The sequence below is a fragment of the Cervus canadensis genome, chromosome 23, assembly GCF_019320065.1.
Source record: "Cervus canadensis isolate Bull #8, Minnesota chromosome 23, ASM1932006v1, whole genome shotgun sequence".
Lineage (NCBI taxonomy): Eukaryota > Metazoa > Chordata > Mammalia > Artiodactyla > Cervidae > Cervus > Cervus canadensis.
This window is the reverse complement of record NC_057408.1, coordinates 21,943,376-21,960,637: the sequence shown is the minus strand read 5'-3', so window position 1 is coordinate 21,960,637 and position 17,262 is coordinate 21,943,376. Positions and strand designations below refer to the sequence as shown.

At 40.6% G+C, this 17,262-nt stretch overlaps 1 protein-coding gene across 1 annotated transcript in view; it reads right to left on the bottom strand.

Moving 5' to 3' along the window:
• Positions 1-2,571: 2,571 nt before the first annotated feature.
• NETO1 (neuropilin and tolloid like 1) overlaps positions 2,572-17,262 on the bottom strand; it is a 116,528-nt gene continuing 101,837 nt past the window's right edge. Inside the window, exon 11 of the mRNA XM_043444455.1 lies at positions 2,572-2,952. The gene's annotated coding sequence lies outside the window, so the exon portion shown is untranslated. The remainder of the gene's footprint in view (positions 2,953-17,262) is intronic.

Sequence of the window (17,262 nt, the reverse complement as noted above, 5' to 3'; positions counted from 1 at the left end):
TCCAACTCTTTATTTATATATGATATATTTATCTGTATCATTTGATGAATAATATAATGAATATATGTATATATATACACACACACACACACATTGATAGCCTGCTGTGTCCCTGGGGCAATGTTAGATACAATATGTATACAGAGAGGTAACAAAACACACAGTAAATAGTGCCTGCCCTCAGCGGGATTTTCAGTCTATAGGGATGACTGTTTTCTTTACTAATTGTTGGCGTATTGGAGTAACATTATCTTGTCAGGGAAGTGGATCAAGGGACATGGGGTGAGCACCACCCAACAGAAACACAAGGAATATGGATACTGAGGACTAAAGACCAGTAACAGTGTTTTATCAAAAATCCAGGTTAAAAAACAAGGGTAAACAGGAAGTGTGGATCTTATAGAAGTTGCAAACACCACCATGTAGGTTTCCTCTTGAACATTCATGCAGTTCATCACAGTCATGGTGATGATTGTAAAGGATTCAGAATTTCAAGCAAAAGAGACAGAAGCTAGGTGTTTTTGCTGTCATCTTAAGGGATATTCTTAATTGTAAATGTGCCATAGATACATTCTCCATAATACCATATTTACCATATGGTAAAGAAAAAGACCCAGTTCTTTTTCATACTGTCTTTGGAAATACTATACTCAATTATGTTGCATTTTGAACAAAAAAATCAGTATTCACTTATGTCTTCAAACCATTGTCCAGAATCTGTTTCAGTCACAGGTAAGCTGCAAGGTATATAACTGTTTGATTAGATTATTGAGTCAAATTACATATTAGTGTATACATTGATAGTAACTCCACTTGATAATAAATTTGCAGCAGTATTATGGATAAAGATTACTTTATTCCTCAGAGACACAGATAGAATAGGAATAAGTAACACCTGTAAAACAGAGAAGGCTGTTAATCTTTATTTAGTGGATCCTGATAGGTGGGTCTGAATCTCCTGATGGTAATTGCATTGAACATTTAATAGCAGGTTTTGTTTTCAAAGGCCTTCCTCTGCATTAATCTTTATGACAGCATTGGTGACAGTGCTATCATTTCGTGTGTTTAGGTTTGTATACTCTGCACAAAAGAAGGTGGGTTCTCTTTTTTGCATCATGTATAATTCAATATGCTGCCACTTGGTATATAGGAAGACCTCATCTTTACCATTTATGATTTAAAATATACAGGTTTTTTAAAGATATGCTTACCTGGAAGCGTTATTTTCGTTTTACAGCACTACATTACCTATTAAAAAATATATGGAATTTCTTATAAACTCAGGGGGCTCAAATATTGTATATTCTCAATAAATGGTAGCCATTGTTGTTCAGTTGCCCAGTCATGTCCATCTCTTCACGACCTCATGGACTTCACCACCCCAGGCACCCCTGTCCATCACCATCTCCCGGAGTTTGCCCAAGTTCACATCCATGGCATCAGTGACACCATTTGGCCACCACATCCCCTGATGCCCTCTTCCCCTTCTACCCTCAGTCTTTCCCAGGATCAAGGGCTTTTCCAATGAGTCGGTTGTTCACATCAGGTGACCAAAATGTTGGCTGTTTGCATCAGGTGACCAAAATAATGATAGCCATATTAATAATAAAGAATGAAATACATTCTCTAGAGAATAAACTTTAAAAATAGTCAATATGTAATATGCCAATATCTTGTCAGCATACTTAAACCATTAGTCTCATTCCTAGATGTCGGTAAGAATACTATTGCTATTTCTATGAGGTCAAAATCCTTTTGCAATTTCCAAAATAATCTGCCAAAGCCAAAAGCAGTAGCTGATCACAAAAAGCAATTAGGGAAATTGTTCCTTTTAGACACACAGGCTTCTTTGTATATGCTGACTATTTCTATGATACTTTCTATTTTTCCCCCCACAGTTAACACTGGTTGGAATATATGGGGCTTTCCAGGTGGCACTAGTGGTAAAGAACCTACCTGAAAATGTAGGAGAGGTCAGAGACACAGGTTCAATTCCCGGATCAGGATGATCCCCTGAAGGAGGGCATGGCAACCCCAACCCACTCCATCATTCTTGCCTGGAGAATCCCATGGACAGAGGAGCCTGATGGGCTACAGTCCATTGGGTTGCACAGAATTGGACATGGCTGAAGTGACTTAGCACAGATGCACAGTGAAATATACATATATAATTTGAAAAATTTCAAGTGTGTTCTTCCCAATGACCATTTTTTTTTTCCTTTCAGAAAAGAATCACTGCACCCCCACTATTGGCAATACCACTATTTGGATTAAGCCGCAGGACAAATCTTCCACCTGTAATTAGTTTAGGTCAGGTCAGGAAAGTAGAATTTCCATGGTATTATAAGGCTCAGACAATAAAGAATCTGCCTGCAATGCAGGAGATCTGGGTTCGATCCCTGGATGGGGAAGATCCCCTGGAGGAGGAAATGGCACCCACTCCAGTATTCTTTCCTGGAGAATCCCATGGACAGAGAAGCTTGGCGGGCTACAGTCCACGGGTCGAAAAGAGTAGGACACGACTGCGTGACTAACACACCCTCACACACACTGTAAGTGTAAGGAGTTTAATACGGGAACTGAGGATTCCACAGATGTAAGAGGAGAAGGGTAACGCAGGGCTGAGGACTGCGGACACGTTCCGTAAGGACTTATGAGCAAAGCACAGGGGACAGAGAACACAGAACTCGGGAGCCGCAGGAGCCGCCATTTCCGGTCACCACAGGGGGGTACCGGAAGCTTGGAGACGTAGCCTCGAAGGTGCTGTGTCTGCCCCCGTGACTTCCTGGAAACGACGTCCACCTGGTTCCCCCTTCCAAGTACCCTGTGAGGGTCTCTCATCACCAACACTACCCCCGAGTCAGAGACGGAGGGAATACCGTGGAACCTAGTTTCCGATCCCACTACAGCGTTGGTGGTGCTTCATGAAAACCAGACAATCCAGTTGAATTCCTGTAAAGAGAAACCAAATAAACAACTCACCATTGATGGGAAAATTAGTTTTCCTAGAGATGAAATGCATGCATATTATTATTTTTTGTTTTGTTTTTCTTTCTAACCCGCCAAATGGTTTTAAATCCTTTCTTTGGTGTTAGTCATATAATATCACTGAGCATCAGTTCCCCAAGGAAAACCATGGGGCTACTTATACCCATCTTATAATGAGGTTCTGAGGATTGAATTAGATAGTGCATATCAAACAACAGTACATCTCAGGAGCCTGATAAATGCAGACATCATTTAGAATACGTTCATCAATGAAAAACCTAGATTAATGTCTGGGAGTCCCTGTATTTATTGACTCTGTGAACTGGATAAATCAGGTGACATCTTTAAGACTCATCTTATTCACCTGTAAAATGGCGAACATAATAATATCTTCCTTCAGAATTACTGGCAAGATACAATTAAACAAAATAATGTATATTCAAGAGTCACTTTATAATTAACCTTAAATGGTTTCACAGTAACTTGTCATTTTCAGTACAAATGCTTATGCTGACACGAGAAAACTCATATCTACTGTTGAGAAGCCAAACCCTCCTAATAGATGCATAAGTTGTCTGTCTTTGCTGTGACCAAGCTCCAGCTTCTGCCATAATCTGACTTTTGCATGACCATCAGGTAAATTGAGAATACTCTATGGAAAGCAACGAATTGAGTCTGGTTCTAAAATGGGTTTTGTGTGTGTGTGTGTGTGTGTGTGTGTGTGTGTGTGTGTGCAGACACACTAAAACCATAATCACAGAAAACTAGCCAATCTGATCACAGGACCACAGTCTTGTCTAACTCAATGAAACTAGCCAATCTGATCACAGGACCACAGTCTTGTCTAACTCAATGAAACTAAGCCATGCTGTGTAGGGCCACCCAAGATGGTCAGGTCATGGTGGAGAGGTCTGACAGAATTTGGTCCACTAGAGAAGGGAATGGCAAACCACTTCAGTATTCTTGCCTTGAGAACCCCATAAACAGTATGAGAAGGCAAAATGATAGGATACTGAAAGAGGAACTCCCCAGGTCGGTAGATGCCCAATATGCTACTGGAGATCAGTGGAGAAATAACTCCAGAAAGAATGAAGGGATGGAGCCAAAGCAAAAACAGTACCCAGTTGTGGATGTGACTGGTGATAGAAGCAAGGTCCGATGCTATAAAGAGAAATATTGCATAGGAACCTGGAATGTTAGGTCCATGAATCAAGGCAAATTGGAAGTGGTCAAACAGGAGATGGCAAGAGTGAATGTCAACATTCTAGGAATCAGCGAACTAAAATGGATTGGAATGGGTGAATTTAATGCAGATGACCATTATATCTACTACTATGGGCAGGAATCCCTTAGAAGAAATGGAGTAACCATCATAGTCAACAAAAGAGTCCGAAATGCAGTACTTGGATGCAATCTCAAAAATGACAGAATGATCTCTGTTCGTTTCCAAGGCAAACCATTCAATATCACGGTAGTCCAAGCCGATGTCCCAACCAGTAACACTGAAGAAGATGAAGTTGAATGGTTCTATGAAGACCTACAAGATCTTTCACAACTAACACCCAAAAATGATGTCCTTTTCATTATAGGGGACTGGAATGCAAAAGTAGGAAGTCAAGAAACACCTGGAGTAACAGGCAAATTTGGCCTTGGCGTACAGAATGAAGCAGGGCAAAGGCTAATGGAGTTTTGCCAAGAGAACACACTGGTCATAGCAAACACCCTCTTCCAACAACACAAGAGAAGACTCTACACATGGACATCACCACATGGTCAACACCGAAATCAGATTGATTATATTCTTTGCAGCCAAAGATGGAGAAGCTCTATACAGTCAGCAAAAACAAGACCGGGACCTGACTGTGGGTCAGATCATGAACTCTTTATTGCCAAATTCAGACTTAAACTGAAGAAAGTAGGGAAAACCACTATACCATTCAAGTATGACCTAAATCAAATCCCTTATGACTATACAGTGGAAGTGAGAAATAGATTTAAGGGACTAGATCTGATAGACAGAGAGCCTGAAGAACTATGGAGGTTTGTGACATTGTACAGGAGACAGGGATCAAGACCATCCCCATGGAAAAGAAATGCAAAAAGGCAAAATGGTTGTCTGAGGAGGCCTTACAAATATCTGTGAAATGAAGAGAAGCGAAAAGCAAAGGAAAAAAGGAAAGATATTCCCATTTGAATGCAGGGTTCCAAAGAATAGCCAGGAGAGATAAGAAAGCCTCCTCAGTGATCAGTGCAAAGAAATAGAGGGAAACAACAGAATGGGAAAGACTAGAGATCTCTTCAAGAAAATTAGAGATACCAAGGGGGAATAGTTCATGCAAATATGGGCTCAATAAAGGACAGAAAGGGTATGGACCTGACAGAAGCAGAAGCTATTAAGAAAAGGTGGCAAGAATACACAGAAGAACTATACAAAAAAGATCTTCACTACCCAGATAATCACAATGGTGTGATCACTAACCTAGAGCCAGACATCCTGGAATGTGAAGTCAGGTGGGACTTAGGAAACATCACTATGAACAAATCTAGTGGATGTGATGGGATTCCAGTTGAGCCATTTCAAATCCTGAAAGATGATGCTGTGAAAGTGCTGCACTCAATATGCCAGCAAATTTGGAGAACTCAGCAGTGGCCACAGGACTGGAGAAGATCCGTTTTCATTCCAATCCCTAAGAAAGGCAGTCCCAAAGAAGGCTCAAACTACCACACAATTGCACTCGTCTCATACGCTAGTAAAGTAATGTTCAAAATTCTCCAAGCCAGGCTTCAGCAATACGTGAACTGAGAACTTCCAGATGTTCAAGCTGGTTTAGAAAAGGCAGAGGAACCAGAGGTCAAATTGCCAATATCTGCTGGATCATTGAAAAGGCAAGAGAGTTCCAGAAGAACATCTATTTCTGCTTTATTGACTACGCCAAAGCCTTCGACTGTGTGGATCACAGTAAACTGGAAAATTCTGAAGGAGATGGGAATACCAGACCACCTGACCTGCCTCATGAAAAACCTGTATGCAGGTCAGAAAGCAACAGTTAGAACTGGACATGGAACAACGGACTGGGTCCAAATAGGAAAAAGAGTACATCAAGGTTGTATATTGTCACCCTGCTTATTCAACTTATATGCAGAGTACACCATGAGAAACACTGGGCTGGAAGAAGCACAAGCTGGAATCAAGATTGCCGAGAGAAATATCAATAACCTCAGATATGCAGATGACACCACCCTTATGGCAGAAAGTGAAGAGGAACTAAAAAGCCTCTTGATGAAAGTGAAAGAGGAGAGTGAAAAAGTTGGCTTAAAGCTTAACAAAGATCATGGCATCTGGTCCCATCACCTCATGGGAAATAGATGGGGAAACAGTGGAAACAGTGTCAGACATTATTTTGGGGGGCTCCAAAATCACTGCAGATGGTGACTGCAGCCATGAAATTAAAAGACACTTACTCCTTGGAAGGAAAGTTATGACCAAACTAGATACTATGTTAAAAAGCAGAGACATCACTTTGCCAACAAAATCCTTCTGGTCAAGGCTATGGTTTTTCCAGTGGTCATGTATGGGTGTGAGTGTTGGACTGTGAAGAAAGCTAAGTGCCAAAAATTTGATGCTTTTGAACTATGGTGTTGGAGAAGACTCTTGAGAGTCCCTTGGACTGGAAGGAGATCCAACCAGTCCATCCTGAAGATCAGTCCTGGGTGTTCATTGGAAGGACTGATGCTGAAGCTGAAACTCCAATACTTTGGCCACCTCATGTGAAGAGTTAACTCATTGGAAAAGACCCTGATGCTGGGAGGGATTGGGGGCAGGAGGAGAAGGGGATGACAGAGGATGAGATGGCTGGATGGCATCACCGACTTGATGGGCATGAGTTTGAGTAAACTCCGGGAGTTTGCGATAGACAGGGAGGCCTGGCATGCTGCGATTCATGGGGTTACAAAGAGTCAGACACAACTGAGCAACTGAACTTAACTGAACTGTGTGTGTGTGTGTGTGAGTGATTGCATTTTTGCTTTTTGACAAGTATAATTTCCAAAATAATTTCTTGGATAGTCTTTAGATATATCCTTTCAGAGCTTGACAGGATTAAGCTGTCAATTTACAAAGAATTGCACCAAGAAATGTAATAGTATCTGAAAAAAATGTGTAAGCATATCAAAGTAATCATTCTTGGTAAACCTTGAGGAGAATGTAAATCTCTAATTTTTTTTTATCAAGTCCATCATGAATAGTTGAAAGATTTTTGTGATTAAAAAAAAGCTAATAGAAAAAAATGGAAAATGTTTGCAATTCTGCTAAGCCTGGCTTGTGCCTAGCACACATTTTTTGAAAAATTTTACTTACGTATTTTTCTGCTCTTCATGCTATGCTCTTTTGACCCAATAGGTTCTTTACACACCCACTCAAATTCAAATCAGAGGGACTTCCCTGGTGGATAAGATTTGGCCTTCCAGGGCAAGGGGTACAGGTTCCATCCTTGGTGAGGAGGTAAGATCCCACATGCCTTGTGGCCAAAAATTCCAAAACATAAAACAGAAGCAACATTGTAGCAAATTCAATACAGACTTTAAAAATGGTACATAGCAGAAAAGTCTTTAAAAAATTGAATCTAATTTCATATCCATACTTTCTCTCAGTGTAGGTCACCCTAATATACACTCTTCTTGCTCATCCTGTTTCTCTCAGCTTACTGGCATTAGCTTGCCCTATGATTATTCCTCTCATTAGGGAAAAGCTTTTCATTCAACCAAAAACTGTTTACTGTCCGTCCAGCATATCTTCTGGGGTTACAAAAAAATGAAAAGGATTTCTTCTTTCCCTCAAAAAGCTGGCACCCTGGTGGGAAGAAAAGATACAAACATAAGCAATTTAATTTTATTTAACGAAATATGCTGGGCATCGACTTCTCCTCCCAGAGGCCAAATATTGAACTTCCCTGTCTACCAAGCCACTAAATAGTGAATGACACAGGAAAAGACAATGACACCAAAACTAGACGACCAGCAGGGAATAATTCCTGTCTGAAGAATTCTAGAAAGCACAAGTTACGGAGACGCTTTGTCGGTGATCAGCGCTCACGCAAGATCTGCCGCATGGAAGAGGCTCCTCGAGGGCCAGGCACACTCGGCCGGAGATGTGGGCATGCACGCGGCTCCCCACATGCTGGCATGTTCTCGAGAGCTCGCCACCTCACTCCGCTCTGCAGACTCCAGCAGTTGTGTGGGGTTACCCAGGGAATTGCGAGAACAGCAGAATCGTGTAGGCATCAGAGCTCCTTTGGTGCCTCCAGCTGAGACCTTTGGTGAAACATCCCTGAACCCTTCAGGCTTCCCAAGATTTACTTAACAGCTCTTACTTCCTAGATGTGTCTCCCATGCCATGACTATCTCAGGCGGCTTTGATTTTCCTGGCGGCCCCATGTCAGGCAAGTCTATCCTGTCTCACCTGCGCTGTTGATGCCCCAGTGGTTCCCAGCGGTTCTCGGGGACCTCGGCCCTTGCTCTTGTATGGGCTCTTCTCAGGACAGCAACAAGAAGCACCGGGGACAGCTGGGCCACAGTCAGCCACTGCTCTGCTAAACCCCTGCAGCGGCTTCTCAGTTCAGTCAGAATAAAATCTGATTTTTTAAGCATGGCTTGATCATCCCTAATCTGATCTCATCCCCAGCTGCTCCTCCCTTTATCTCTTGATGCTTACACCCTCCCCATCCCTCCCACAATCTTCTCATTCCAAACTCCAGGAAATCTCTTCCCGCAGATATTCACATTTCCCTATTTTACTTGACTAAGTCTTTGGTCAAGCATGACGCTATCAGAAGTGCTCTCGTCTTTTCCTCATAGAGTAACAATTCTGCATCTCAACTCTCTCTATTCCTCCAGTATGCCTAATTTTTGGTCAAGACACATTCAAAAGATGACATATGATTGTTCTTGCTGTTGTTTGTTCTCTTTTGTATGGTTCCTTTAACTAGATCGCATGACACAAAACAGGGAATATTTTCATCTGTTTTATGACTAAAACAGACCGTGTACCTTTGTTTAGTTGCTCAGTTGAGTCCAACTCCGCAATCCTATGGACTGTAGCCCACCAGGCTCCTCTGTCCATGGGATTTTCCAGGCAAGAATACTGGAGAGCGTTGCCATTTCCTTCTGTGGGGGATCTTCCTGACACAGCGATCGAACCCTAGTCTCCCACATTGGTAGGCAGGTTCTTCACCAATTGCTTGCAATAAATATTTATTGATGAATTGCTATTGTTTGTGTTTTATTTGTTGAATAAATTGGCGATGACCCTGATAACTACCAAGACAAGCCAAAGGCGCATACATTTATGGCACTGAACTTCTTGGAATGCCAGAATGTTTAACTGTAGGAAACTCATGGATATAGAAAGAAGAGTCAGACTCTCAATTCAGACACACATGAATCACGTGTTACACAGGATCAAAATTCACCAATATGTCAAAGGATACAGGTCATTATGAATCTCAGGTGAAGTGTGTGAAGTACAGTGGTGCACACTCAACACTCCCGGTCCTTTGTAGCTGCCGTGGGACCACCAGACACAATTTCAGCGTAGGGTCCCTCTAAGTGGATTGTGTACGACTTCCCTTACTGAGAGAGACATTTCAGTGATGAAATATTGTCGTTTATTACTTAGATAGTTGCATGCTGATTTGGACAGTTTTTAGCAGATTTTGTGCCATAAATCCATGAATTGTAATTTCATTTATCACAAGCAGCTTAGACAGCCCAGTGCATCATGCTATAATGAATCCACAGAGGAAGATTCTCCACCATCTTGCTCCAGTGATCCCCATCAGGAATTCCTAAAACATTCTTTCAAGGAAAATTGGCTGTTATTTCTGTCTTTTGTTCCTTGTCTCTATTGGCACTCATTAGATCAGAAAGAGTGGTTTTAAGTTAGTGGCTAACATTTTCTTCCCCATTTTTTTTTTTTTAAATTAAGAAGTGGGTTATCAAAAAGCAGCAAAATCATGCATGGTTAAGACTATAGATTCTATACCTAGACTTCCAAAATTAAGTCCAGGCCATACAATGTATTAGTTACAAGAGGTTGGGTATGTTATGGAACTTCTTCGAACTGCATTTTCAAGTCTTTACAATAAAGTTAACAATACCTACCTTCTAAGGTTCTTATGAGGATTGACTGGGAAATACGTGTAAAATATTTAGAACAGTGATTCACAAAAGTTTGAACCTTCAATCATGGTTTCTGACTAAATACTTTAGCACAGGGCTACTGTTAAGGGAGTCATCACCCTTTTGAGATAAAACTTCTTTTTGTGCCTTCAGAAATGGCTAAGTGGGCTAAACTTACTAGGAAAAGAGGAATATGTACAGGTGGGTGTTCTGGTAAAAATTCAAATTTAAGTACTATCAAGAATATTTTTTGGGTGAAATGAATTTATCATTAACAATCGATAGCTTCATCCAATTAAGCCAGGAAAATGGATATTCCCCTCTGTGTAATCACAAACTGCAGGGAATCACAATTGAACAGACCCCAACTGAGTCAAATTACTCAGTGCGTCTATCAGTCACATTTCATTGTCTCCCTGTTCCCTTGAGATAAAAGTTTGATGGTGGTTGACTTTAGAAAGATTAAAATTCTTATCACTGGGTGATTAGATTTGAAGTCATTCCCTGTGAAAAATTGAAGTTATAAAATTTTAACTTTCTATGTTCCATGGCTGATTAGTTAGAATTTAAGTTATTAACCCTCCCAGGAAATGCACTAAAATGTCTAATAGACCCAGGTAGAGTCTCCATGCTCTCCTGAAGGCACTGACCAACCATTTTTAAAAAGGGAGTTTATTCCCTGAGAATAAAGAAAAAATTTAGAGATCCCTAAGAATTGATTCTGGTCCACATGAATGAATTAAGGAGAGTTGACTAGAGCTGTTTGCGTGCATGCTCAGTCACTTCAGTCATGTCCAAGTCTTTTGTGACCCCATGGACTGTAGTCCACCAGGCTTATCTGTCCATGGGATTAACCGGGCAAGAATACTGGAGCGGGTTGCCATCTCCCCCTCCAGGGGATCTTCCCGGCCCAGGAATCAAACCTGCATCTCCTGCATTGGCAGGCAGATTCTTTACCACTAGCATCACCTGGGAAGCCACAGAGTTGTTTACGTCAGGAATATAAATCAGAAAGAGAAGATGTGATGCTCTTTCATTTCAATGCCATTTTAATATAGATGATAGTCTCCCTTTTAATCCCCATGAGAAGTGAGAGATACCCATGAAAGGGAGGGCTTCTCTGGTGGCTCAGTGGTAAGGAATCACCTGCAATACAGGAGACACCAGTTCGATCCCTGGGTTGGGAAGATCCCCTGGAGAAGGAAATGGGAACCCATCCAGTATTCTTGCCTAGAGAATCCCACGGACAGAGGAGCCTAGTGGGCTATAGTCCATGGGGGTGGCAAAGAGCTGGACATGCCTGAGGCAGCAAACAATGAAACAACATGAAAGGGAACACCTGCTCATTAGAAGCCTTGTTCTCATATCTAATCTAACGTCTCATGACTAAAGAACCAATATCTCAGAAACAATCGAGTCAAATACTTCATCCTTGTGTGAAATTTAATTAGGCAACGTTGTCAGAAGTTAAGCCAAACAATCTCAGGGAAGGATTTCGAAGATGCCCTGAGCAAGGGAAAACATGCCAGTTAAAACCCATCAACATCTTTGGGTCAGGAAAACAGAAAACATAACATCCACATACATCAACAGAGAGACTGCTCAAGGAAATTCTGTTACACAGGTTGGAAGTCAGGAAACATGAAACGGGGATAGGAGGTCACAGGTATTAAGCCTCTCAAAGCCTGGCCAGCTCTGGGACTGAGGAAACACAGAAATGAACCGAAGTTTTCAGAATTTAGAATCTCGGAGTCCTTCAGAGGCAGGGCTGAGCCCTTTGAGGGAGACATGTAGGCTGGTTCATCTGTCCCTGAGGGAGCTTCGAGCCTTGGTCCCCAGGTGCTGAAGGAGGCTGGAGGCTGGAGGCTGCGCTGAGTGCAAGTGAACACCGGACGGAATTCAGTCCCTGGAATGCCAACGGAAACAGAAGAAAACCCAGACGTCCTCTGGGTCCTCGTCGGTCACTCCATCTTCCTCTCCTCACCTATGTGAGGAGGTCTGAGCAGGGATCAGCTGGCAAAGGAGATGATTCATTTGCAGCGTGTCAGCCCTACTAATTCAGAGCAGAGTCGATTTGAAGGTGAGATATAACATCTTACCAATGAGAACAGTCTTTCAAAAAAGGATGCCTGCTTATAGGACAACATAGGGCCAGAAAATATCTGTATATCATAGAAAAATCTCAACAAAATTGGGAGAAGAAACCTGGCCTTAGAAAAGGGGTAGAGAAGGTGTGTGTTCTCACAAGTGCAAGAACATTTATAAAATCATAATTCTTTAATATTATCAATTAATGAGTTTGTTAATATTTTTTTTGACACATAAAGAATGTCCTTTCAGACAGTTGGGCAAGTGTATTATATGAAACTATGTTCGTAGTAGTATACATCCTTAACAATAATGATCTACTAGGAAGAGCTGCCTTTCAAAGAGGGATTTTTTAAAAAGATACTTTTATTCATAGTTAGCATATGTAAGAATATAAAAATCTAGAGAAACTTTTATTAAAAGCTATTAAGCAGTACTCCCTCTACAGTATTTTGAATCTGGCTTAATTCTACAGTGTTTAGAATAGTGAAAGTGTTATCGTTCAGTCGTGTCCTACTCTTTGTGACCCCATGGACTGTAGCCCACCAGGCTCCTCTGTTCATGGGTCTCCAGGCAAGAATATTGGAGTGGGTAGCCATTCCCTTCTTCAGGGGATCTTCCCAACCCAGGATCAAAACCGGGGCTCCTGTATTCCAGGCAGATTCTTTACCATCTGAGCCACCAGGGAAGGACCATAGTTTCTAGAAGGAAAGGCTAATAAATAGAAGCCAAGTGACAGGTCAGGACAGTGCTTCTGTGACAAGTGAAGAAATGATTAATTTAAATGTAACTTTTGTACTCATCTGCTCATTCAAACAGAGTCATATTGACTGTGCACTTAACAGCTATTTTGAGGGATACCCAAATTGCCCATTCCCGATACCTACATTCAAATCCTTATGTTCTAGAAATAACAATTCTCAATTACACATCATTAGTAGCACACCTGTGCTATGCCTTTTTCAGTACCAACCTCAGTTATGACAGATGGTGGCAAATTAATGGCTAAGAGGTAAAGGCTGACCTCCTTCTCCCCCAGCTACTCACCCCTACAGTCCTTCCGTTTGGTCCTGTCCTAAGAAGCCCTCCCAAACTGATGAAAGGTGAGGTCTACTCCTGAGTTGTCTAAATCCCAGGCTGATCACAATGCTGGAGAGCTCCTTTGTCAGCAACGCCTGGTTCACAGGTGGATAAACATGGGACATACAGTCGACATTTTCTCCACTCTGCAGTACAAACTGGTTAGACACACATGTGAAAACTAGAGGTCTCATACTGGTATCACCAATTTCACAGTTTATTTATAGACAGTGTCATCTCTAACTTCTGTAGCAAATTTCTTCATTAGGTACAGACTTTCTATTTTACAGATAAAGAAAGTGAAGCTCAGAGAATTCCAACAACATAAAAGTGCATGAAAAATACGCAGTGAAACTAATATTTGAATTTGAATTCATTCTGTTGAAAAGCTATTTTCATTGCATCATACCACATTTGTATACCATGATTTGGCCACCTGATGCAAAGAGATGACTCAGTGGAAAAGACCCTGGTGCTGGGAAAGATCAAAGGCAAGAGGAGAAGGGGGTGACAGAGGATGACTTAATTGGATGGTATCACTGACTCAACGGACATGAGTTTGACCAAACTCTGGGAGATGGTGAAGGACAGGGAAGCCTGGTGTGCTGCAGTTCATGGAGTTGCAAACAGTTGGACATGACTTAGTGACTGAACAACAATAATAATGGTTATGAGACTGAAGTTATCTAGTTAGCTATATGCTTGCTTATCCTGCTCTCAAGCTATCATGCAAATGTATACCAAACTATTCTGTGGGGCTGAAAACCAGAATTTTCTGTCAAGAGTTGGTGTTTCTGTTTGTACTTGTTAAGCTCTGGAGTTCAATGTTGTTCAGTAAGATGATGCAATAATATAAGCACTGGAGAAAATCTCATTTGGGTGAAATAAAAATTGGTGGTTCCAGAAGTCATACATTTGACTGTGGACAAGAGGAGGCTGGGAGTTATTTTTCATAACTGCTCCATATAGATGATACATTTGTTCCATGTCGACTACAAAATGAAGTTTACACATAATTTAGGAAAAATGATTTATTTATAATGTATTATAGGGTATAAAAAGTATCTTCCAATGCATTGTCATTTGGTCCTCAAGAGCAATAGGATGGAGACAAGTTCCTATAATACATATTTTTATAGCTGAGAAAACACAAAAGCATGGGATTTTTTGAATAAGCATCAACTTATTTCATTGAAACATACTATATTGAATATTAAAGAGTTGTATTCATATCGGTGAGGACTGATGGCTGATTCTGGGGTTAATCAGCTTGAGTTCAGACCTGGATATTTCACTCCTTATTGTGTAATCCCAGAAAAGCCACCAAAACTCTCTGCAGTTTCTTCATATGTACCATGGAATTTATGACAGCAACAAGAATGATAACAAATATTATTAGTAGTAATCATAGAATTGCTAAGATGACTAAAGCAATACACACATGAAAAACTTTCAGAATGCTGCTTAGCATGTGACACTAAGTATCTTGACTAGTTACCCAACCATAATTTTGAAATAATAAAAAATGGTAGAAAACAAACAGAAAGTGAGACAGATATTTCTAGGTATCTAACAGTCCACCAGTTGTTCTATTTAATATCTTGTCTCTGTACTGTTTTGATTTCCTCTATTTATTCCAGTTTTGTTCAGTTTATGTAATACAGTGCTGTCAGAGGATTCTACTTCAAGTACAATTTTTCAGCCAAACTTTGCTGAGATATTGAAATCCTGAGAATGAAATGTGAAATCCCTTGGATGGCATTACCTGCATGCACTCAGAAATCATGATGTAAATGCAAATCTGCTCTTCCAACTGTGTTGACTATTATTCCTTTAGTCTAATCCTCTGCTCTAGCCAACTCAAATCCATGGCCTTGGGAGACTGTCTCTACTCTGATTTCTCTGGGTAGAAATCTCCCTGATATACTACTTGGCCACAGTCCTCAATCTTGAAGATCTGCTTAGAAAAGCAACTATTCATTAAGCCTCTCTTCTCTCCTTGAGGATATATCCTACCTCCATATCTGTGCTAATAATGTCTTTCCTATAAAACACTCTTTGTGTCTTGTATAAAACACTCCTGACAGTTGAATCTATTTCATCTTCCATGCTAAATTAGCAGGAAGTAACTAATTAGCTTTTCTAATGGAAAGCTTAGCAAATAATTCTGAACTTCATTTTCCTTACTGACCTCCTCTAAGAACACTTTTCTCTATAAGGCTCCATAATTATGCTCCTTGTCAGCTCGCCACCTTTTATTGTCATCCCCAAAGCCCTTAGGAAGAGTCCTGGCACACAGTTTGTACAGGCTCAGAAAACGCTGGCTGTAGTGATGTTAAACTTAGCCCATGAGAAAATGAATGGAAAGCACAAATTTTATAGTGTGATATAATAAGGAAATTTTATTTTAAATAATTTATATGTTGTGTTTTCCGGCCACTTTTACATTTTGTGTCTAGATCTGTGTCCACTAAGAGGAGGGTAAATTTTTTTTTATTTTTCCAAAGAATGAGCCAATGTAAAATGACAATGCCTTAGAGTATGGGGAGGTGGTAGAAACTGGGGATAAACAAGAACACGTTGGCTGCACAACTGTGGATAAAAATAAGTGGTTTAACTTTACAATCACGCTGGTGCAGTAACAAGAGCCTTCTGGGAACCAACCCTTGTAAGTTTGAAGTCTGAAGCAGGTTGAGTTTATTATTCTTACCTCTCTAATTAGGTTTATAGCTACACTTTAATTCTCTAATCAAATGGAATTTAATTATGGCAAATCAAACATTACATATGATTATTCTCCAATATGATATGTAAAAATGGCATGTGTATAAAATCAAGTGCAAAAAATTGTATTTCCGAATCAGCACACTAGACTTGAATTAGGCAACTAAAATGCATTTGGACAGAAGTAAAAAAACCTTCATTGAGGGTTTCAGAGGTGTTGTACATAACCATGATATGCCTCCCAGATGTTGAAAGTGAATTCAAACATAGAGATTGAAACTGAAACAGCTATTTTCAAATGAATGAATGTGCTGTGTTAACTACGCTATCAGAAAACATCTATGGGATTAATAAAGCAGTTATGCAAGTAATATTTGAATTCACTTTATCAAAAATGTATCTTTATTAAAATAACTTGATTTGAAACATCTTGAAAGTCTCAAAATATCCTTTTCTTATCTACATATGTCTCCCTACTTGAATTTAAATCAAAGGTTGATATTCAGGTGACATGGTCTGATATAGCCAATACATGTGCTGGTAAATTTTAATGCTGACTTTTAAAGATCTTCCCGCAGGGGACTCTCAGGCATTGTGGAGCTGCCGCACTCTCAGGACCCAGCATCTAGAGTCACAGCAGGGACAACAGGTGCCTCCAGGTCCCTTCCTCAGACTCATCACTACCTTCTTGGATGATCAGGCAATGCCCGTACTTAGACATTTTCAGTGTTACAACTGGAGAGGCCTATCTTCATCTGAAATGTTTTTGTTTTCCACAGAGCTGTTGTGTGTTAAATATATGTAAGCCATCTATCTTTGTCATTAGAACTAATGCAGCTGGATTTGTTTTCTAAGTCCCCGATTTATGGTGTAAGTCTCCTTTCAGCACTGAACCAGCAGAGCAGAAGCATCCTGCTTCTTTAGGAAGAACTAGAGAGAAAAGTCCTGTGGATATTTCAAGGGACAGTGAAAAGTAAGTGGTTCACATGTACGTCATCCTTTTTGAGATTATTCATTCAAAGTGTATAGGATCTTATGACAATTTCTAAATAGAGACAATATTTCTAAATAGAGATTTTTAAGTAGGCTTAATGGGCATGAGTTTGAGCAAACTCCAGGAGATGGTGAAGGACAGGGAGGCCTAGCGTGCTGCAGGCCATGAGGTCGCAAAGAAGTCAGACATGACTTAGCAACTGATCATCAACA